The following is a 22269-nucleotide window of genomic DNA, read 5'->3' as shown; positions in this document are numbered from 1 at the left end:
CCCCTGGAAAGACCCCAGCCCATCTTCGGTGCGCACGACCCGGCACCCTCGTGCCCACCTCGAGCGGCCAAGTGCAGAAGAGAGTTACGTGCCCGTGCCATGGTCACCGGGCCATCAGACTCTGCCCGATTGGAACAGTGCCAGCTACACCACCGTGGTGGTAGTACCCAAACCCAGCACTCAGCGAGCCGCTCACGTGCCTCTGGCTACAGGCTGCAGAACTCTGGGGGGGGGGGGGGAGGGGGCCTGGGGGGGAGGGGGCGAGGTGGGGTGAGGAGGGGCAGAGAGGCTCTCCCTGCCTGACGGTCGCAGTGTTTTTCAGCCTCAGGAGCAAATCGCCGAGTCAGTACTTTGGTCCTGGCCGAGCTCAGGAGAGCCCTTCCCAGAAGCCTTAGCCTTCTGGGTTTTGTTGGGGCACCACATGGGGACGTTTTGCCGCCCCCCAGACCCATCTCTGGTGGGTTTTTTTATTTTTTGTCTTGTTGTAAGATTTTATTTGTTTCAGTAATCTCTGCGCCCAACATGGGGCCCGAACCCGCAACTCCAAGATCAAGAGTCCCCTGCTGCGCTGACGGGAGACCCCCCCCCTGCCCCCCGCCCCGCCAGCTCTGTTGATAGAAGTGGCCTTGGTGTCCAGGGATTGGCAGCTCCCGAGGCCAAGAGCTGCCGTGAGCAGGGGACGAGGGCGGCGGGCCAGGCCAGGGAGAGAGTCGTCGGGCTCTGTGCTGATGCCTCGGAGCCCGGGGCCAGCTTCGGATTCTGTGTCTCCCTCTCTCTCCGCCCCTCCCCTGCTCACGCTCCGTCTCTCTTTCCTTCAAAAATAAATGAACATTAAAAAAAAATAAAAAGAAAGTGTCTCAGGTTGGAGACTAAGGAGATGTGGTAACGACACACAGGGAGGGGTCCCGCATCGCAAAAATGACAGCAGGGAAGATTCAGGAAATTGGAGTCAAGCCCGCAGGAACGTTAATAGTGTGGTACCACGGTCAGCGTCTTGGTCGTGTCATCACACTATGGCCATGCCACGTGGTAACAGTGGGGGAAGCTGGGTGCCCTCCGGAAACACCCTGTACTATCGCGACAACTCTTCCGTAGGTCTAAAATGATTTCCAAATAAAATGCTCAAAGCTTGTGTATTTTTCTGCATGAGAATTAAAGGAGGCACTACTGCCTTTCCTAACGGGGGACATCAGCAAACACTTTTGTCAGGCTGCCCCATTTCTTTGCCCCTCCCACCGTGACACACACCGCGGCCACGGGGCAAAGGTCCAAGGAGGCGGTGGGGAAACAGAAGAGAGAGCGGCCAGCCTCTTCTTCATGCTACGACATTTTCCTAAATTCTCTATTATTCCTTTATTGTTGATTGTTAATTCTTCATTGTTGCTCAGGCCAAAAAGCTTGGGGTCATCCGTGGCTCCTCCCACTCACACCCCACCTTCACACATCGGCAGTTCCCTCGGTTCCGCCTTCCGGTTACGTATCCGGACCATCCTGGCCACCTCCATTGCCCTCTCTCGTTCCTCGACAGCCTCTCTGGTCTCCTTTGCCCATCCCCGGTCATGCCAGACACACGCCCACCCCAGGGCCTTTGCACTGACCGCATCTGTGTCACTCTGTCAGAAAGCACAGCTCACGTCCATCCACATGGATGCATCCTGCTGAGTCCCGTTTCGTCACTGCAGGGAGGCCTATTTTAAGTCAACCCCCACCCTATACTTCAGACCCTCTATATTCTGCTCTATTTTCTTTCCTTAGCTCTTTCTCCTTCTAACATACAATTTAATATACTTACTGATTGTGTTTATTGTTTGCTTTCTGTTTCCCTTCTGCTAGAATATAAACTCCCAGGGGCAGGGATTTTTTTTTTCTGTATTGTTCCCTGCTATGCTCCCAGCACCTAGAATGGTACCTGGCCCTCTGTAACTATTTGTTGAGTCGATGATTAGTGTGAGAGAAGGGCGGATGACAGCCACTTTTTCCTCTCCAGGGACCAGCGTGGGCAAACTGTTCACAGAACTGTTCTTTTGTAGGTTTTTCCGGCCAGGGCCAAAACCGGAATAGGGTCTGTTGTCAAGTGCTAGCTTCGTGAAGACGCTCAGATGTGAGTTTGCTTTCCACCATCTGTGTAGCCTCAGACAGATTAAATTTTTTTTTTAGTGTTTATTTATTTTTGAGAGAGAGACAGAGGGCAAGCGGGGGAGGGACAGAGAGAGAGGGAGACACAGAATCCGAAGCGGGCTCCAGGCTCCGAGCTGTCGGCACAGAGCCCGTTGCGGGGCTCGAACCCACGGGCTGGGAGATCATGACCTGAGCCGAAGTCGGCCGCTTAACCGACTGAGCCACCCGGGCGCCCCCAATGGATTATTCAATCTCACTGTGCCTCGGTTTCCTCATCCGTCAAATGGGCATTCCTAATTCCTGCATCTAAAAACAAACAAAAAATACTTCCTGCATCATCGTGTTGTCGTGAGAAGTGAATACAGTTAAATGTGGTCGCGCATGTCAAGCCATCAGAATGTAAGTGTTTAGCACGTAAGAAAGCACTCGAAGAATGTGAGCGAAAAATGCATTTGAAAAGGTAACTGTTTAAAATTCAAAATACACTTTCCCCCCAGGGATTTAATTACTCCCTAGAGCTCCCAAGAAAGTTTGGTAACAGAACTGAGAACGTATCATCAGCCCAAGGCTGGTACCGGTTCAGTGAACGTTTACTGAGGACCCACCACGTGCCCGCCACTGCCCCGGTGACAGCAAGGACTGGCTTCCTAAGCGCCGGCCACCTTTATTTACCTTCTGGCTCTGGACTCATCAAGGGGAGTAGATATCAGTTGTCAGAGCTCAAAGGACACTTAAATGCCATCTTCCTGGGTGGGCAAGCTGAGGCCTGGAGAGGGTGTAAATAACGTGCCCAGGGTCACGCGGCTGCTCACGCCCAAAATCGTGCTCCTTTTGATGTTCAGCATGACCGTATCCGTAAGTAGGAGATGGAATAAAAATGTCTCCTTTGCAATAAAAATGTCCCAATGTCTTCTATACAATGAACAACTGTGTCACTGCTCTCAGGCGAACGTCAGTCCTGAGCTGCCTTCTCCAGCGTCTCCTTTAGGTCAAGTTTTATATCAGCTCCTAGGCGGCCGGGAGAGGCCTTCTTCGGTTTTGCTTCCAGCCTGGAAGGAAAAGAACCGGTTACTGACGTCGCGCCCAGCGCGCCCCCTGCCGACCGTTAGTGGGATCCATCTTCCAGAACTCCGATCCGGGCTCAGGCTGAACCCGGGTCTTGCAGAGCCTCTAGATGGGCAAGGCTGAGGGCCAGCCGTCTGCCCTTGAGGGTGTGAGAGTGGCCATGGGACTTGACCTGTAGCCTTTGCAACGCGCGCTTTTTGATTTGGGTCGTGTGTTCATTTGAGGAGGGCTTAGGAGACATGCCCCATCGCCCCCCTCCCCCAGCACTCCGCACCATCACCGACTCGTTCCTTCAATGTCACTTAGCTAAATGTAGTATTTATCATGTCCTGCCGTGTGCAGGCATCGTGCTCAGAGCCGGAGGAAATGTGGAGATTAACAAGATCTTTCTGTCTATTCACAAAGACGAAAGTACCGCGTGCTGTTGGGTTCAACCTGTGGAGCCCCTAACACGTGGGGAGGAGCGTGCCCTGCATTGTGTAAAGGCAGTAACGGTCAGCAGCCTTGACCGTGAGACAGGTGCACAACACGGCTCACGGTGCGTCCTCCATAAATGTCAGGGGTCATCATCTTTACCACCGGCCTGGATAGACGGACTCACTGAAGGTCCCCGAGTGGGAGATAAAGGCTGGGACAAAGGTGTCTGTATCTGCTTTGGCTCAAATGCTTCTTCTTCTCTCTTAGCGCACCTATGGCGCTGGAAAAAAAAAACTTGGGCTTGAATGGCTTCCCTCTCTTCCTGGAAAGGCTGGTGAGAGCGGAGTGGGGTCTATTTCCCACACCTCTTCCTGTGGCTGAGGAAGTTCCAGGGGCTGACAGCCGGGTGGTGGGTCCAGTGTCCAGGAGGGAGGGGTATACGGGCCACCCGTTCCAGTCACTGAGGCTAACGGGGTCTTCTCGGCAGGACGTCTTGGGTCTTCAAATCTGCTAATGTGGCCTCTGGGAAGGAGATGAGGGGGTGACATTTCCCTGAACCCTCTGTCAAGGAGTACTTCTGAGGGATAAGTTTTCGGAGTTGGAGATAGAGTCCCCATGGCCTTGTGGGGACCCTGTACGGCCAACCAAGATGGCAGCTGTCCTTGGTGCTTCTGAAAATCAGCCCCGGCCATGCGGAGCCGCCTGGAGAGCCAAGCTGGACGGAGCCCACTGCCGGGGAAGAGAAGGCCAGGTGGTTTCCTAGCAATGATGCCTGAGCTGTGCGCTCCAGACGGGGTAGGAGAGTGTGTGCGTGTGTGTGTGTGTGTGTGTGTACGTATTTTTAAGGGAATATTGCTAAATAACAGATCTATGTGTTTTATTATCAGGCTCTAAATTAATCGCCAGTCTCTATTTATGAGGAAGTAAGTAAAAAGTTCAAATTAAAAAAATTTTGGGGGGGGGGCGGCACGCCTGGGTGGCTCAGTGGGTAAAGCGTCCGACTTCCGCTCAGGTCATGATCTCGCGGTTTGTGAGTTCGAGCCCGGCGTCGGGCTCTGTGCTGACAGCTCAGAGCCTGGAACCTGCTTCGGATTCTGTGTCTCCCCCAACTCTCTGCCCCTCCCCTGCTCATGCTCTGTCTGTCTCTGTCTCTCAAAAATAAATAAATGTTAAAAAAATTTTTTTTAAATTGTTTTAATGTTTATTTATTTTTGAGAGAGAGAGTGAGACGGAGTGCGAACTGAGGAGGAGGAGAGAGAGAGGGAGACACAGAGTCGGATGCAGGCTTCAGGCTCTGAGCTCTCAGCACAAGGCCCTATGCGCGACTCGAACTCACAAACCGTAAGATCATGACCTGAGCCGAAGTCAGCCGCTTAACCGACTGAGCCACCCAGGGGCCCCCAAAGCTCAGACTTTAAAAAACTAAATATCAGTAGGATTTTTTTTTTTTAAACTCAAGCTAACATTAAGTAATGTTTAGACCTTTTCTGTGCTGTCTCTTGAGTTCTCCCCGAATTGTTAACAGATAACTGGAGGGTCTCATACACACCCCCTCTAGTCTTAGAAGGGGCAGGAGGGCGAGAAAGGGGGGGGTCGCATGGAAGAAGGTGCTTAGGCGTTAACAGACACAGGGGTGGGTGTGTGAGCAGAGGTGGGGCAGAGGTAGAGGGTGCCGGCTGAGGGATGGGGGGCAGGGTGGGACAGCCACTCTGGGCTTTTCAGGCACATAAACATCCTTTTTGCTCCCGTGTCTATCATTTGCAACGAGAAGAGCTCTTAGAATATTCCTCTCTGTTCTGCTTCCCTCTGCATCAAGTCAACTTTCCCCTCTGTGCTTCTGAGTCTCAGACTTAATTCTCGAAGCTCCAAATGCAGCAGGAAGTCAGAGCCTCTCTCCCCGCCAAGGCCAGCAAATGGCCTGAAACTGGGCTTCCTTAGGAAGGCTTGAGTCGGTTGCCCATTCCTAACGGGTTAAGAGCTTAGGAATTGCCAGGGTCATGTCCTTTTCCCTACACCTTCAGGGGCAAGGAGGACAGGTGGGGAGCTGACCCATGGGCCTTGAGGGCCTCACGAGGACCTGGACATCTGCTCGCATTGTGATGAGACCAGTTGTGAGATCGAGCCCGGCATCAGGCTCCATGCTGAGTATGGAGGCTGCTTGGGATTCTCTCTCTCCCTCTCTCTCTCTCTGCCCCATCCCCCACTCATGGTCTGTCTCTCTTTCTCTCCCCAAATGAATAAGTAAACATTAAAAAAAAAAAATGAGATGAGACCAGTGAAGGTCAAAGTCATCGGGACCAGCACTGGGTGTGGAAGCCAGGCATCCGGCCCTCTACTTCCTGGAACACCGTCTTGGCACTTTGCGTTATGTTGACCCGCCCAAAGTGTGATTCTGCAGGTTTTGAAAATGCACATCTGCCAGGCCCAGTCTCTAGCCTCTGTAATCTCCCCATAGTGCTGTCCTCAGCCTTGGGACCAAGCCTAGATAAGCCTCCCCGGGCCTGCCCATCAGGCACCAGCAGAGAAAGCACAGTGTCACCTCCCCTGGGTCTCACTGGGCAGTATATAGGGCTTTCCTATGGTGGAGGGTTGGGGGAGGGCTTGGAAAACCCTGGAACAAAACTCCTAATCCTCATTATAGCTACCAATTACTGAGGATTACCAAATGCCAGGTACTGTGCTAAGTTCTTCCACGGAAGCCTCACACATCCTGCTGAAGTATTAACAGCCCATTGTACAGACGAGGGAGGGGAAGCTCCACGAGGAAGCAGCTTGCTCAGTCACACGGCCAGGATGTGGCAGAGGGCAGCGGACTAGTCTGTCTGACTCCAGAGGCCATGCTGTCAAGTCACGGCCCCTCTGCTCCCAGGTCCCACTTCAAATGCATCTCTGGTCTCTAAATAAATGTTAAAAAAAAAAAAATTAAAAAAAAAAAAGGGGCACCTGGGTGGCGCAGTCGGTTAAGCGTCCGACTTCAGCCAGGTCCCGATCTCGCGGTCTGTGAGTTCGAGCCCTGCGTCGGGCTCTGGGCTGATGGCTCAGGGCCTGGAGCCTGCTTCCGATTCTGTGTCTCCTTCTCTCTCTGCCCCTCCCCCATTCATGCTCTGTCTCTCTCTGTCTCAAAAATAAATAAATGTTAAAAAAAAAATTTTCAAATGCATCTCTGGTCTCTTGTCAAACGTTTGTGACCTTTTTTGGGGCGTCTGGGTGGCTCAGTCGGTGAAGCATCTGACTTCGGCTAGGGTCACGATCTTGCGGTCCGTGAGTTCGAGCCCCACGTCGGGCTCTGTGCCGACAGCTCGGAGCCTGGAGCCTGCCTCAGATTCTGTGTTTCCCTCTCTCTCTGCCCCTCCCCCACTCAAGCCCTGTCTCTCTCTGTCTCTCAAAAAATGAATAAGCGTTAAAAAAAATAAAAAAAAACAACCATTTTTGACCTTTTCATCAGATAGGGTTATACGATAGGCAACAGAGAACAGTATCCATTTGGTTCCAAACGCTGCATTGTCAATCCATTGAAATGCTCCTATCCAAGTTAATGCTGGCAATATCAAAGCTACAATGGTTATTATTTAAAAGAACATAAAATAACAAGTATTGGTGAGGATGCAGAGAAACTGGAACGGTTGTGCACTCTTGGGATGTGTAATGGTGTGCTCACTACGGAAAACAATACAGCAGTCCTCAAAAAATTAAAAATCACGTTGTTCTCTGTATTTTTATTTTTATTTTTTTTAAGTTTATTTATGTATTTTGAGAGTGTGTGTGGAAGAGACAGACAAAGCATGAGCAGGGGAGGGGCAGAGAGAGGAAGAGAGAGAATCCCAAGCAGGCTCACCCTGTCAGCACAGAGCCCGACACGGGGCTCGATCTCACGAATCCTGAGACGGTGGCCTGAGCTGAAACCAAGAGTCGGATGCTTAACCGACTGAGCCAGCCAGGCGCCCCGTGTACTTTTTAAATTTTGTAAAAGGTGAAGAAAGGAAAAAGTACACGCCACATGTTCTGATCACAGTGCAGTAAAAACGAAGAGTGGAAATGAAAAGATATTTGAAATAGAAATCAGATTGTATGGATAATTAACATTTTTGACCTTCTAAATCGCTCAGATCAGGTGGACATCGAAACCAGAAATTCAGAATACTTAGGAAAAAATGCAAAAACGAGACCACACCCGTTCAAACCTGTGGAATTTGGTCAAAATATCCTCGAAAGAACATATAAGGGCATTAATAATTTCTTCTAAAAAAAGATGCTTAGGGGCGCCTGGGTGGCGCAGTCGGTGAAGCGTCCGACTTCAGCCAGGTCACGATCTCGCGGTCCGTGAGTTCGAGCCCCACGTCGGGCTCTGGGCTGATAGAGCCTGGAGCCTGTTTCCGATTCTGTGTCTCCCTCTCTCTCTGCCCCTCCCCCGTTCATGCTCTGTCTCTCTCTGTCCCAAAAATAAATAAACGTTGAAAAAAAAATTAAAAAAAAAAAAAAAAAAAGATGCTTAAATGCAATGTGGGATTCTGGACTGGATCCTGGAACAGAGAGGACATTAGTGAGGAATGTAGTGAAAGGGAATACATACAGTCTGTAGTTCATAATTTGGTACCAAAGTTAATTTTTTTTACTTTTAACAAATAGAAGATGTCATAATTAGGGGGAGGTAAATGGACGGTCCGTGGAAACTTTCTGTAACATCTTGGCAATTTTTCTGCATATCTAAAATTATTTCGGAATAAAAAGCTCAAAGAACAAGATGGCAGTTTATAGCTACACGGGCGTCAAGAGGAAAGGCACGGAGCATCTGCTTGGCAGCGAGGATCCTGGCGAAGCAGTGTGGACTTGAACCCTGAGCTGGGGCACTGGCCTCCTGATCCCAGTCCTCTGGCCATGCCACTGGGAGCAGCCGCTTGGGGGCCAGTTCTACAGTGTTCTGAGAGATGCTGCTCGAAGCTCCACCCACAGCCGACCCCCTCCAACACTTCCACTCATTTTGTAAGCATTAACTCCCCCTAGTCAACCCTTTTCTGCTTAAATCAGCCACGGTAGTTTCTGCTATTCTCAGACGGCCCCTAACTGAAATGCAGATGGAAACACTGACTATATTCACCCCATAGAAGGAAGTGAAAAAGTTATCAAAAATTTACCTCCCCTGCAGCAGAAAAGGTGCTAATACTTGATAGTTTGTACAGGCAAATTACATCAAACTTACGAGAGAGAGAGAGAGAGAGAGAGAGAGAGAGAGAGAGAGAATTTAAACTATATCAGAGCAAAGAAAAATATAGGAAGATTCTTAATTTTATTCCAATGAACTACTTAGATTCCAAACTATATGAGAATCGAGAACATAGCTTAAAAATTAACAATGTTTTGGGGGCACCTGGGTGGCTCAGTCGGTTAAGCGTCCGACTTTGGCTCAGGTCATGATCTCACAGTTCGTGAGTTCGAGCCCCACGTCGGGCTCTGTGCTGACCGCTCAGAGCCTGGGGCCTGCTTCGGAGTTTGTGTCTCCCTCTCTCTCTGCCCCTCCCCTGCTCACGCTCTGTCTCTCTCTCTCTCTCTCTCTCTCAAAAGTAAATAAACATTAAAAAATTTAAAAAGTTAACAATATTTATGTGTGTGTGTGGCTGATGCAAAATCTAAACAAGCCTATTGGTTCTAGTAGAGTAGTAAAAGAATAAAAGACCTTGACAGACACACTTCATGGCTAACAGCACAGATTCAGGAAAGACTATAAGGCTCAATTCCTAGTTTCACCTGTTTGATTTGGGCAAGCTACTTAACGCCCGTCTCACTTTTAATATGTGCAACAGGAATGATATACCTACCTCGTGGGGTTGTCAGGAGTTAAAATAAAGACATAAAATAAAGACATAAAGACAAAAAGTGCCAAGAACGATTCCAGAATTATATAGTCAAGGCTGTGTATTAGTTGGCTTTTATTATTATTCAAATACCCTTCTCATAAAAGCTCCCTGAGATCTAGGAAAATAGTGACATTTATTGAATGCGATTAAGGATATGTATCAAATATTGACAATAACTACTTGTGGATAAAGAGGGTGATGTGAAGCCAGATCATAGATTCCCTTTTCCACCATTCATTAAAAAAAATTTTTTTTAACATTTATTCATTTTTTGAGAGACAGAGAGCACAAGCAGGGAAGGGGCAGAGAGGTGGGGAGACATAGAATCCAAAGCAGGATCCGGGCTCTGAGCTGTCAGCATGGAGTCCGATGCGGGGCTTGAACTCATGAAATGCAAGATCATGACCTGAGCCGAAGTCGGACACTCAACCGACTGAGCCACCCAGGCGCCTGCCCCATCTTTCCCACCAGTCATTAAGTGAGTATTTATCAAGACCATAGGGGGACCCCTTGCTGACTATGCAGCAGTAAAGAGCTTGCTGGGTCCTGCTTTCCCAAGCTTACATTCTAAAGAAAAACATCCAAGAGACTGATAAGTGCTATGCAAAACATTACAATGGGGGGGGGGGGGCGTGTCCAAGTGACCAAGCAAGTGACACTATGCTGAGATCCAAGTGAGAAGGGTGAGCTGTGCAAGAGACCAGGAGAAAGGGCATCTCAGCCCTGAGAACAGCCTCCCCAGGGCTCTAAGCGTGGGTCAGCTTGGAACGGCCTGGAAACAGAAAGAAGGACCAAGCACAAAGGTATGAAGATAGTGAGGATTTAAAAAAAAATTTTTTTTAATGTTTATTTATTTTTAATTTTTTTTTTCAACGTTTATTTATTTTTGGGACAGAGGAGACAGAGCATGAATGGGGGAGGGGCAGAGAGAGAGGGAGACACAGAATCGGAAACAGGCTCCAGGCTCTGAGCCATCAGCCCAGAGCCTGACGCGGGGCTCGAACCCACGGACCGCGAGATCGTGACCTGGCTGAAGTCAGACGCTCAACCGACTGCGCCACCCAGGCGCCCCAATGTTTATTTATTTTTGAGAGACAGAGCATAAGTGGCGAAGGAGCAGAGAGGAGACACAGAATGTGAAGCAGGCTCCAACCTCTGAGCCGTCAGCACGGAGCTCGACGCGGGGCTCGAACTCATGAACCGCGAGATCATGCCCTGAGCCGAAGTCGGACGCTCAACCGACTGAGCCACTCAGGCACCCCCAAAACAAAATCTTTAAGAAAGAAGTAAAAAAGTAGAGCTCAACCTTATGCAACCGCTCAGAGATTCAAGTGTACAAAATAAATCGTCAATGTTCTACAAGAACATGTATCTTTGTGTGGTTTAGCAGGACAGCAAAAACAGAAACCAGAAAAGGAAAAATTGAACAGATTCACCACATAAACACTTACAAACTTCTGAATGGTAAAAGACACCATAAATGCTATTAATAGTTTTTTTAACGTTTATTTATTTTTGAGAGAGAGCACAAGCAAGGGAGGGGCAGAGAGAGGGGGACAGAGGATCTGAAGCGGGCTCTGCTCTGACAGCTGTGAGCCCAATGTGGGACTCAAAATCACGAACCACGAGATCATGACCTGAGCTGAAGTTGGATGGTCAACCGCCGAGCCACTCAGGTGCCCCATCCAAGTGCTTATGAAGAAGGGGAGCGACTGGAACCGGCATTCGTTGCCAGTGAGAATGTTAACGGGACAACCAGTCTACAAAACAGTTTGGCAGTTTCTTCTGAAGTTAAATATACACTTAGCAAATGACCCAGCAATTACACTCTTGAGTATTTATCCTAGAGAAATAGAAGCGTATATTCACACAAAAATCTCTACAGTTGAGTGTTCATAACAGCTTTATTTGTAATAGCCAAAACCTGTGAAAAAAACCCAGATGGCCTCCACCAGGAAAGTGGTTAGACACGTGGACATAAGCCATCCACGCCATGGGGCACGACTCAGAAATGAAAAGGAACAAACACGATCCACCTCACCTCAAGCTCATTAGGCTGAGTGAAAAGAGCCAGTCTCCAAAGGTTACATCCTGAATCATTCCATCTAGGTATTTACCCAAAGGATACAAAAATGCCTATTCGAAGGGGCACATGCCCCCCCCCCAATGTTTATAGCAGCGCTATCAACAATAGCCAAATTATGGGAAGAACCCAAATGTCCATCGACGGATGAATGGATAAAGAAGATGTGGTTTATATACAATGGAATATTACTCGGCAGTCAGAAAGAATGAAATCTTGCCATTTGCAACTACGTGGATGGAACTAGAGTGTGTTAGGCTAAGCGAAATAAGTCAGCCAGAGAAAGATAAGTATCATCATTTCACTCATACGTGAAATTTAAGAAACAAAATAGATGAACATAGGGGAAGGGAAGCAAAAATAAGAAACAGAGAGGGAGGCAAATCATAAGAGACTCTTAAATACAGAGAACGAACTGAGGGTTGTTGGAGGGGAGGTGGGTGGGGGGGATGGGCTAAATGGGGGATGGGCATTAAGGAGGGCACTTGCTGGGATGAGCGCTGGGTGTTATAGGCAAGTGGGGAATCACTAAATTCTACTCCTGAAATCATTATTACACTATATGTTAACTAACTTGGATTTCAATAAATTTAAAAAAAAGAATAAGCATACTAAAAAATGATTCTTTTAACAAAAGTGCCTATGAGGTTAGATCCTAGCCAATAAAAAACAAAACATTCTCTAAGTAGCAAATTATGGTGATGGAGACAGATTGGTGATTGCCAGGAGTTAGGGACGGGCTGGTTTGGACTATTAAGGAGTAACTCAGGGACTTTCCTGGTGGTGAGGGAACAGTCCTGCATCCTGATTGGTGAGGATAACTCACATCTACACATGTGACCAGATTGCCAAGGACCATTTACACGTACACACTCACAGAAGTGCCTGTAGAAACTGGTAAAATCCAAATAAGCTTCAAAGCTTACTTAACGGTATTGCACCAATGACAATTTCCTGATTTTGACAATCCACTGCGGCTATGTAAGATATTGAGGGAGGCTGGGTGAAGGGTGCATCGGATCTCTGTACTAATTGTGCAACTTCTTGTGTGTCTTAAACTATTTCGAAAGAAAAAGTTATAATTTTAAGATAAGATATACATGAAATACAGGAAAATATAACTGCTGCATATGTAATAGAAAGAGAGGTACATTCTAAAACAAACAGCGCTCCTATAAATCAATAAGAAAACGATGAAGGTTGCGCCTGGGTGGCTCAGTCGGTTAAGCGTCTGACTTCGGCTCAGGTCATGATCTCGCGGTTTGTGGGTTTGAGCCCCGCGTGGGGCTCTGTGCTGGCAGCTCGGAGCCTGGAACCTGCTTCAGTTTCTGTGTCTCCTTCGCTCTCTGCCCCTCCCCCGCTCGCACTCTGCCTCTCTCTCTCTCTCTCTCAAAAATAAATAAACATGAAAAAAATTAAAAAACAATAAGAAAACGATGCATACTCAACCAACGGATTGACAAATACTAGGAAATTCAGAGAAGAAATATAAATGGACCTTAGATAAGTATCCATGTGTCCATATTCAATCTCACTAATAATCAAATAAATTCAGATTAAGACAACAAGCAAATATTAGTTTCCAGCCATACAAGATTTATGGCCAGGACAAAGGGACACTTCCATTCGTAAACTGGCCAATATTCTAACAGGCAGCTTGGCACTGACCCAAATGTTAAAAGTTTTCACCATTTGACCGAGTACTTCTCGGAAATACAAAGACCAGGAAATACAAAGGAAATACAAAGATCTACATTGCAGTGTTGTTTATATTTTTTTTTAGTGTGTATTTATTTTTGAGACAGAGAGAGATAGAGCATGAGCGGGGGAGGGGCAGAGAGAGAGGGAGACACAGAATCTGAAGCAGGTTCCAGGCTCTGAGCAAGCGTTCAGCACAGAGCCCGACATGGGGCTTGAACCCACAAACCCATGAACCGTGAGATCACGACCTGAGCCAAAGTCGGAGGCTCAACCGACTGAGCCACCCAGGCGCCCCTGCAGCGTTGTTTATCGTAGTGAAAAATTGGAGGTGACAGAAATGTTTGTTACAGGCGACTGGTTAGACAAATTACAATAATGGCCACTAATATTCATCTGGTGCTTTTGACGTTCCGGGAACTTCTGTAAGTGTTTCACATTTATTGATTCATTTAATCCTCACAATAATCCTATGAAGAAGGTTCTAGATACTGTTAGGCTCGTTTCACAACCGGGGAAACTGACATGCATTAGCAAGTGGGGAAGCTGGGATTCACATCCAGGCAGCCCGGCTCTAGACCCGCACCCTTAACCAAAGACCACACTTCCAGGCCCTAATGCGGAGGAATGTGCAGGTATTTTAAGTGAGACGATCAGCATGTATGATAGGATCCCAGACAACAGTGTGTATATAAAAAAAAAAAAAGTTCTGACGTTATCTTTGGGGCTTGTTGTTATGGGCAACATGTACTCTCTTGTTTATATATTTTTATATTGTTTGAATTTTTTTACAATAAAAACGTACCATGTTTATAATTGAAAAGCTTGCAGGGATATTTAAAGGTAACAGATCAAAAATTTAAGAGAGAGAGAGAGAGACACCAGGTAGGAATTCAACAGCCTCAGGGCACTTGTTCCCACCCCCCCCCCCCCAATCTCCTCAGCAGCCCTGGGAGGGTGTCCCCTCAGGCTGGGGCTCCTTTTCCCTGAAGGTGAAGGTGAAAACTGGAGAAGTGGTAAGTCTGGCTCAGGGTAGGTAGGGGGGCACCCTCTCCAGCACTCTTCAGGGCTGGCCCTTCCCTGAGCAGCTGACACTGCCCCAGGGGAACAAAACCACTTCAAAAAGAAAAACAACAAACTGGATTCCAAACACCATCAGAAACTGGAGATTAGAAGGGACAGGCCAAGAATTTAAAACACGCACAACAAACATACAGAAGTCTGTGGATTTAAGGTCCTAAAATTCACACAGGTCAGGCTTTCAAAAATGCTAATATTTGCAACACGGTGGATGTTACATCCCCGGCAACGGGTTAATCTTAGGATGAAAAACTTCGAATGTCAGTTGAGTGTGTGCAAAGGGGGGCACACCGCTTTTCAACATCGTTTGGGGGGCTACCGAAGCAAAAAGAAAGCCACAGATCCCGAGCCGGCTTGCCTGATCCTGGCCTCTTGATGTTTGCTGAAGCTCAGAGTCTGCACGTCTGTCCAGGATGCAGAGCTCTGCCAGGCTGTGAGGCAAGAACTGTCTATATCCTGGCTAGAAAGCAATTTTTGTTTTAAAGTTTATTTATTTATTTTTATTTTTTTTATGTTTATTTTTGAGAGAGAAGGAGGGAAACAGAGTATGGGGGGGGGGTGGGGGTGGCAGAGAGAGAGGAAGACACAGAATCCAAAGCAAGCTCCAGGCTCCGAGCTGTCAGCACAGAGCCCGACGTGGGGCTCGAACTCACAAACCCGCCAGATTATGACCTGAGCCGAAGTCGGGAGCTTAACCCACTGAGCCACTCAGGCGCCCCAGAAAGCAGTTTCTTGATTGGGATCAGGCTTAAGAGGATCTCTCTCTTTGGCAGAAACAGAAATAGGGTCACTTGGTGGTAAACACCCACATCAAAAAGCTCCATCTACTTGGGGTAAGGGGGTGGGGGGCGGTGGGGGAGAGCTTCCTGCTCCATTTCCTGTCCAGGTCTGAGTGAACTACACAGAAACTACAAAGTTCTAGCTTAAGGGGACTGGAGGAAAGCAAGGAGCCACCCCCTGGGCCCAAGATGCTGCCATGCACACGGCCCCGATTTATGTCCGAGTCCGGTTAACAGTTAACTTGTTGTGTTAAATGACAAAAATTCAGCCGAGTACATGTTAAATATTTAACTGGCCTTATTAGTTGATTTATCAATCAAGCAGCATCCCATCTAGCAAGCAGAGGGGAGCACCATCAAGCTGCAGAAAAGGGAAGATTTTTAAAGGTAGAAAGGGAGTATGAAAAAGAAAATTACTAGCAAAGGATCCCGTTTGAGGCTAGGCCGTCCTCCCAAGGGTAACTAACTGAAAGGGTCTATCTGTAACGTTCCTAGTGCGATCAGTAAATTCCAGGTTTACTGGTTAAAGGTTACATTCCGGGGTGTGTGTGTGTGGGGGGGGGTGAGGGGCGGGGGAAATGTTGAAATTGTAGTTAGGTTAGGTATTAAGTCTTGGTGTGCTGACCTGGGAATCTTAACAGGAGTGATTCCGTTTGGGGCTTGTGTTTTTCTTTGTAACAGCCGTCGATACTAAAATTCTAAAGAGCTAACGTTTAATCTAAGAAGAGACACTCTTTTTAGCACATGCTAGTACCCTTAGAACAATGAAAAAGTGAATTTCAAAGACACCTTCCTGCTCATTAAATAAGAGAAAGTCTAGGCTTTTGACCCAAGCTCCTCCAGCATGTGGGCAGTCTGCTGGCCCAAGGCTGTGCCCGGATCTGCCGTAAGGCCGTGTTTAACCCGAGTTGGCGAGGACAGTGTGTGAGTTCTCTGGAGATGCCTCCTGGGGCGGCTGGGACTCACGGTCCAGGTTCATGACTTCTTTGCCAGGAGGCCTCGTCTTCCTTCCTCGTGCAATTCAACGAAGTTTGCCGCCTGGCCAGCCTCCTTCCTCCCCACCCCCACGCCCAACCTGGCTGCCTAGGAGGCGCGTCCCAACAGGGTGAACGACGCCTAGGAGGGGAAGGAGGCAGCTCACAACATATTAATGGCCCAGGGCATGGAGAAAGCATTCGAGGTGCCAGCCCAGATCAGGCACACGCTGGCACGCCTGGCATCAGGAGGAGAGGCCACTTCAGCGTGCATTGTTACCAAAGCCTCAGATCACATGCCCGTCGGGGGAATCGATGCTTCACGGGGACAGGAATTAGGCCGGGAGGCATGGGGGGCTTTGTGGGGTTGAGACACTTGGGTCTGGTCTGGCCCCCTTTTCCTGGTGAGTCACTCCTTCGTTTCCTTGGAAGAAGCCTTGCTCCCACTCTTAATGGCCGGGCACGCATCAGGAGGGCCCTCTGGGAGGTGTGGGAGGCGAGGCTTCTGTTCTGCTCATCTGCACTAAGGACCACTGTGATGGCAGTGGGGAGGAGGCAGAAAAAAGATGGGGACAGAAGGAGCTGGAATAACGATCACGGCTGTGGGTAGCTAGGGATCTGGAAATGAACGCAGGTAGGAAACTGGGAAAAACACATTAGAATAGCTTCAGTTTTCTATTTCAAGAGACTAAGAAAGGTCAGCCAGCTAGCTAAATGGAGAGGACGGAACTTCCATAAAACGCCTTTAAGGTGCTTTAAATATCCTACTCTATTTAATCCTTAGAGGAACCCTGTGCTGGGGGGGGGGGGGGGGAATGATCGTGCCCATTTTATCAGTAAAGCAACAGGCTCGTAAGTATCAAGTGGCTTGTCCAAGGTCATCTAATAAATCAGAAGCGATGCTGGGGTTCCCACCTGAACCCAAGATTGGTCCCTTCACCCCCCTACACTGACCTAGCCTAAAAGCAGCTGAACTTCTAGAAAGTGAGTCATCAGAGCTTTGTAGGATTGACTTGCCTGGGCTTTGCTTTCCCCCTGCTGAAGTTATTATTTAGCGAAAATGCATGGGTGGTGAGTGTGGCTTCCAGGATTTTGTCTCTGCTGCTGCCCTCCCCATCACCCCTCCCAGTCTGCCCTCCTCACTAAACGCAGGATTTACTCCTCCTTGCAAGCCTATTTGCGTAAGTTGTTCTAAGTCTGCCAGTTCAGAATCACATTTAAAACTGCTGTCCCCTCTCCCTCCAAACACACACACACACACACACACACACACACACACACACCCCACTGTATTTAGAAAGAAGTCAATATTGTGGCCCCATTATCCAGGGAAGGAGGCTATTAAGAAGAAATTATCAGTAATAAGCCAGCAGGAAGCTGAGGTTGGTCATGAGGAAATAAACTTATCCTGGGCCTGCAAAACTGTGGCCTTACATTCTTACTTTTCTCTCTTTTTCAAGTCAACCCATGGGAAATCCTTTCAGACGTAGCCTGGAAGGGGCAGAATTCGGATTTCAGAGAGGGGGGTGGGGTTCGACCTGGGAGCAGGAAGATCAGAGCAGGGGTTTCCAGGAAAGAGGGGAAAGGCCTTGGTGGTCAGGTTCTGAAGGAGGGAAAGATAGGGCCCTGGGGTCACCTTGGGAAGGGGGCATTTTCACAAGAGATACATGGAGGGGGAGGTCCAGGGGCAGGTTTTCTGTGGTTGGCAGAAGACTGGAGGGTGGAAAGAGGCTGACTCAACCCCACCCTCAGCCCACGGCCCCACTCTTGAAATCCCACAGCTAACAAGTCACACTTGGGATGAAGTATTCAGTTTTCCAGCTTCCCTCCAATGCATTTTCCTCAACAGAGGATTCTGAGCATCCTGAAGATGTGGAAGGGGAAGGTCAAGTTCAGAGGGCAGAAGGGGATGCTCTGGAGCCACACGATTTTGAGAAGGGCTGACCTTGCTTCCTAGTGATTGGGAAACAAAAAAAACTCCATGGGCAGGAGGGGCAGATGGGATTACATAAATCCCATGAAATCTCATGAACAGAATATCTATCTATCTATCTATCTATCTATCTATCTATCTATCTATCATCTATCTATATGATGGAATATTATGCAGCCTGAAAAATAAATGAAATCCTAGGGGTGCCTGGGTGACTCAGTTGGTTAAGCATCTGGCTTTGGCTCAGGTCATGATCTCATGGTTCACGCGTTCGAGCCCAGTGCTGGGCTCTGTGCCAGCAGCTCGGAGCCTTGAGCCTGCTTCGGATGCTGTGTCTCCCTCTCTCTCTGCCCCTCCCTGCCTCTCACTCTCTCTCAAAAATAAATAAATATCGGGGCACCTGGGTGGCGCAGTCGGTGAAGCGTCCGACTTCAGCCAGGTCACGATCTCGCGGTCCGTGAGTTCCAGCCCCGCGTCGGGCTCTGGGCTGATGGCTCGGAGCCTGGAGCCTGTTTCCGATTCTGTGTCTCCCTCTCTCTCTGCCCCTCCCCCGTTCATGCTCTGTCTCTCTCTGTCCCAAAAATAAATATAAATAATAATAATAATAATGATAATAAATATTAAAAAAAATAAGCTGACCAGTTAGCTCAGTTGGTTAGAGCGTGGTGCTAATAATAATAAAAAAATGATTAAATGAAATCCTAACACATACCACAACATAGATGAAACTTGAAGATGTTATGCTACTAAGTGAAATGAGCCAAGTACAAGAGGACAAATGTTGTCAGATTCCACTTATCTGAGGTACTTAGAGCAGTCAGGTTCAGAAAGACCGAAAGTTGGGTGGTGCTTATGACTGATGGGCGGGTGGGTGGGGATCTAGTTTGTAATGGGGACAGAATTTCAGTTTGGATGATGAAGAGGTTCTGGAGACGGATTAAGTACAATAGTGTAATGTACTTCACGGCACTGATTTGCACCTTGAAAAAGGTTCAAATGGTAAATCTTGGCTTATGTATATTTTGCCCCAAGAAAAAATAAGCTAAATCTAATAAAGCCTACTTATTTCTTTATTTGGACAGAGAGGGAGTGTGCGCACACAAGTGGAGGAGGGGCAGGGAGAATCCCAAGCAGGCTCTGTGCTGTCAGCACAGAGCCCAACACAAGGCTCAACACAGGTCACAAAAAGCGAGATCATGGCCTGAGCCGAAGTCAAGAGTCAGATGCTTAAACCACTGAGCCACCCAGGTGCCCCTCTAAATAAAGCCTTTAGTGCAAACTCCCATTTTATTTTATTTATTTTTTTTTTAATTTTTTTTTCAATTTTTATTTATTTTTGGGACAGAGAGAGACAGAGCATGAACGGGGAAGGGGCAGAGAGAGAGGGAGACACAGAATCGGAAACAGGCTCCAGGCTCTGAGCCATCAGCCCAGAGCCTCACTCGGGGCTCGAACTCACAGACCGCCAGATCGTGACCTGGCTGAAGTCGGACGCTTAACCGACTGCGCCACCCAGGCGCCCCATCAAACTCCCACTTTACAGTATCTACAGAGGTTCGAAAAACAAATTGACACTATGAAGACACAATCAGGCAAATGTAGAATGTACAACATTCTACAAGAAAACTGGCCTAAACTTCAAAAAGTCGATGTCATCGAGAAAAAAAAAAATAGAGTTGTTCTAATTAAAAGAGACTAAAAAGACACAATAACCGAATATAACATGTGTACTTAAAACCAACAAACTGGGCACCTGGGTGGCTCAGTCAGTTAAGCATCCAACTCATGATTTCGGCTCAGGTCACCATCTCACTCTGGTGAGATCGAGCCCTGCCTCCAGCTCTGTGCTGAGCATGGAGTCCGCTTAAGATTCTCTCTCTCTCTCTCTCTCTCTCTCTCTCTCTCTCGCTCTCTCTCTCTTTCTACTTCTGCCCCCGTTCCCTGCTGTCTCTAAAAAAATAAAACGGACAAACTTAAAAGCCATATTTGAAACGATGGGGCGGATTTGATTATGGGGTAGATATCAGGTAATATTAGGGAATTCATGTGAGTTTTCTTAGATGTGAACACGCAGTTGTGGTTATGTTCGAGAATGTCCTTACTCTCGGGAGCTATCTGCTGAAATCTATGGGGGTGACGCGGCATGGCATCTGAAACTCACCTTCAAATGATCCAGAAAAAACAAGCCTCACACACCCATCGAGGCGGATCAAGCAAACGTGGCAAAATGGCAACGCCTGTTGACCCCTCGGTGGTGGATGAACACTGGAGAGTTCTTGCCGGTTTTTGTCTGCTGAAACGCTCCTAATAAAAAGTCGGGGAGAAAAGTTCCGGCTGCGCAGTTTTAGGAGCTGTGTGGCCTTGGGCAGTCTCCTTGCCCCCCTGGCCTTAGTTTCTTCACCTAAAGTACAGGGCTAAAAACCCCTCATCCCGTCAACAGTGTAAGCCATCCGGCCCCAGGTGCCCAGCGGCTGCGGGGTGGTATTGGTCGTTAGTATTGACATTGGAATTGGGAGGACAGTCCCTAGCACGGTATCTAGTAAGTGAGCAGCGGCTTTGGGAAAACCACTTGGGCTCCCCAAGGGCCAGCCTCTCCGCCTGGGGAGGAGGATGGGGAAGCAGGCGGCCCTTTAGGGCCCCCCCCTCACTCGCCGGAGCGAGACGAATAAACGCGCAACCGCTCGGGGTGTGACCGCGGCAGCGCGGGCCTCGGAAGTGAGGGCGGGGCTTGCAGGTGGGCGGGCGTGGGAGCCAAAAGCCCGAAGGAGCGTTGCCCGTCGGAAGCCGGGGGCGGAGCCTCTCGCTTGCTGACCAATCCGGAATAGGTGCCAAAAAAAAAAAAAAAAAACAAAAAAAAAAAAAACGGGCGGAGAAAAGAAACGGGAAAGATCCCGGCGGATACCTGCTGCCTAGAGCTTGGCGCCGGGCATCCTGTCCAGGTGACTTGGCCGCTTGGTCTGGGCGCTCCTCTCTCTCTCTCTCTCTCTCTCCAGTCCCCGGGGCAAGAGAGGGGGCACGGCGGACCAGAAGCCCGGCCCGGCGGTCTGCTCGGGCGTGACCTCTGAGCAGAGTCACGTTGCTTTCTGCGCGGGCTTCCTCTTGTAAAGTGAGAGCGGTAAAAACCCGCCGGAGGCAGGACGGGACGTGCCCAAGTGACTCAGAGTTGGGAGGCAGTGAAGGGGAGAATGGCGACCTTGCCTCCCGCCTCGTGGTACTGCTCGTCTTTCCCAAGTTTTCTACAATGCACACGTGTTATTTTGGTGGCCAGCAAAGTTAAGCTAAAAGTGAAGTCATAATTTCTGGCCAGCTCAGTACTACTTTATGGTTCCTGTACCGACAGAGAGTATAACCGGAGCTAAAAACAAGCACGCGGTGCCTGAGACAGCAACCGAAAAGGAGCACTTGGGTTACTGATGACGCGAAATTGGAATGTGAATTGGGTATTAGAGGACACCAAAAAATCCTTGCTAACTTTATTAGATGCAATAGTGGCTTTATCAGCCATAAAATTATCACTAAAATCCATTCGGGAGCTGGATCAAATTAGATGAAATTGACAATGTCTGGGAATTGCTTTAAAACTCAGGATGCTAGGGGTGCCTGGGTCGCTCAGTCAGTGAAGCATCGGACTCTTGATCTTGGCTCTGGTCATGATCTCGGGGGTTTGTGAGTTTGAGCCCCGCTTCAGGTTCCTTTGGGCTCCATGCTGACAGTGCGGAGCCTGCTTGGGATTCCCTCTCCCTGTCTCTCCGCCTGTCCCCTGCTCATGCTCGCGCGCTCTATTTCTCAAAAATAAAAATAAGTAAACTTAAAAAAAAAGTAAGGATGCTAGGTCAAAGTTTTAGTCGTTGCTTTGTCTTAAGAGATGTGATTATCCTTGATTTTTCTCTGAGGCTTGAGACTAAACACAGTATGTATGTGGTACTTTAAGAAATGGCAGAAGTAGACCTAAGTCAGGAGGGGCTCTTCCCTACCTCTGACCTCTTTAAAGTATATCTAGAAAAGACTTTGTAAAAAATTCCAGTGTTTCTCTTTGTGACAGCTCTAAGACTGCAGGTGTTGGAGCTTTCCCAAGTGAATCATTTATTTCTTGGATCTTAAAAAACATTTTTCTTTTCATTTCGGGCATTTTGCCACTTGCAGGGCAAATGTCTGTGGCAAATCTGAAAAACCAAACACAAAGTAAAATAAAAACTTAATAAATTCACGTCCCCACCTTCACCCAATGCACGTTTTCAATCTCCTTTTCAGGCTACTTGCTGCCCAATTA

At 48.3% G+C, this 22269-nt stretch overlaps 1 long non-coding RNA gene across 1 annotated transcript; it reads right to left on the bottom strand.

The window, feature by feature from the left end:
- Positions 1 to 2279: 2279 nt before the first annotated feature.
- Positions 2280 to 20814, bottom strand: LOC123384628. Its single transcript, XR_006596013.1, has 3 exons — positions 20161 to 20814; positions 2791 to 3167; positions 2280 to 2424 (listed from the first exon to the last, which is right to left on the bottom strand). It is a non-coding gene; the product is annotated as an uncharacterized LOC123384628 (long non-coding RNA).
- Positions 20815 to 22269: the final 1455 nt, after the last annotated feature.

The sequence above is a fragment of the Felis catus genome, chromosome A3, assembly GCF_018350175.1.
Source record: "Felis catus isolate Fca126 chromosome A3, F.catus_Fca126_mat1.0, whole genome shotgun sequence".
Taxonomy (NCBI): Eukaryota; Metazoa; Chordata; class Mammalia; order Carnivora; family Felidae; genus Felis; species Felis catus.
This window is presented reverse-complemented; position numbering and strand designations above follow the sequence as displayed.